The sequence below is a fragment of the Sinocyclocheilus grahami genome, unplaced genomic scaffold, assembly GCF_001515645.1.
Source record: "Sinocyclocheilus grahami isolate Dianchi unplaced genomic scaffold, SAMN03320097.WGS_v1.1 scaffold29507.1, whole genome shotgun sequence".
In the NCBI taxonomy this organism is placed as follows: Eukaryota; Metazoa; Chordata; class Actinopteri; order Cypriniformes; family Cyprinidae; genus Sinocyclocheilus; species Sinocyclocheilus grahami.
In genome coordinates, this window is record NW_015520893.1 from 688 (window position 1) to 2488 (window position 1801).

The window sequence follows — 1801 nt, forward strand, 5'->3', positions numbered from 1 at the left end:
ACTGTATGTGACTGACTGTATGTGAGATTAACTCTTACGTCTTATGGGTTTGTAACAACATGACGGTGAGTAAATGATGACAGGATTCCTTTAACAAACACATACTAAAGGAACGTTCTAAGTCAATACAAGTAATTTCTTCCTTTATAAAATGCAGAAATATAATGGCAATGGTGTCTGCAAATTTTTGCATTTGCATGATGCTGCATTTATGCCACGCAGTATTTTAACAAAAGAGTTGCATGTTTCTGATTTAAGCCCTTGATAGTGCTTTGGATAGTGCTTAACTTGTATTGAACCCAGAACATTCCTTTAGAAGAAAAGAAAAACAGGTCAAAAGGGAAGAAAAACGGGAGAAAAGTGATATGCAAGCTACGGAAAACTTGGACTACCAGACGAAGAGATAAAATGATAAAGAATCTAATGAGAAAAGAAAGAAAAGAGAGTGAAACATAGTCATGAGGACAAGTGCATCTAAAACAACTCACATCTAATCCAGGGTCACCTGGCTCTCCATCATCTCCCTTGGGTCCAGGGGTTCCTTTTCCACCCTTGAAAGTGAGAATTTAAAGAAAGTGCAAGAGAGAAGAAGAGAGATTAGATAAGTGGAATTGTCTTTGCTGTGTCAGCTCATCAGCCGTCTCCTCTCGACGTCTGGACTCAGATCCACAGTCTAGACAATTTACATCTGCTAGGGATAAGCTGTTGTGCTTCTATTGCGATACACAATTCCTGCTGTGAGTCACATATGCACTAACCCCTGATGAATCAAGACATTTGTGAATCAACGGTTAGGTATGCTAATAAAAACCACAAATAAATCACATGAATCATTCTCAATATTAACATTATCCTCCATATGGAGGCCATCGTTTAATCTGTAAATAATTTTGAGTTTCATGATAACTACAGACGGGAATTATATGCCCAGTTGTAGAGTACAGGGAAGAGGATATTTTCCCATTCATTTTCTCCATAGGGATTAATTTATTAATTATCATTAATAAAATATTAAGTCACTGATTATAGTTTATAATATAAATTATATACACTGATTTAAAGTTTCATGCAAAATATTCAAACATGAAAATATATAACTGTTTGAGAGTGGGAGATTTGATTACATCATTCTCAATGATTTATGAGAGTGGGAGGTTTTTCAGCAGCAGAAACTGTGATTAATAGCTCTCTCTGCAGACTGATTTGGCACTTTGCTGTAAGTATTATTTTTTTATTTGAAATGAGCATATATCATTACTTAATAAATTAAATGTGTTACTCATTATCAATCAAAATCAGTTTCTCATTGGAAGCAATTAATGAGATTTTTACTTCTTGAACACTATTGGGTTGTACTCAAAATGAGATCTTATGTAGGGTTCAGGATACTTACAGGTGCTCCTGAATCTCCCCTGGGCCCAGGATAACCCTAAAAAGACACAAAACACACACTTAAACAATACAGATACTCCACTGAATGTTAATTTTTTCGGGCAAGATGTTTAATAAATTGGGAGGTCTTCTACCTGGAAGCCATGGCAACCCACGGTTCCATTTCCTGGTGGTCCATCTCCACCCTAAGCAGGTAAAAAAATTGTTACAGACAATAACAAAGTAATATAGACAACTGCCTTTGGTTAGTTAAAACCAGTTCTGAAGATCAAAAGGATTAACTCACCCTCTCTCCCATCAGGCCTCTGTCTCCTGGGGCCCCTTTGATTCCTCTGGGCCCTTTAGCTCCCTAAAGCACAGACATGCAACATGGGAAATGTAGATAAGTCACAGATGCAGCAATAGGTCA

The 1801-nt window shown here is 36.9% G+C and overlaps 1 long non-coding RNA gene across 1 annotated transcript; it reads right to left on the bottom strand.

The window, feature by feature from the left end:
- Positions 1-488: 488 nt before the first annotated feature.
- LOC107580283 (uncharacterized) lies at positions 489-1752 on the bottom strand. The gene is made up of 4 exons (XR_001608619.1): positions 1679-1752; positions 1527-1577; positions 1394-1429; positions 489-551 (listed from the first exon to the last, which is right to left on the bottom strand). It is a non-coding gene; the product is annotated as an uncharacterized lncRNA (long non-coding RNA).
- Positions 1753-1801: the final 49 nt, after the last annotated feature.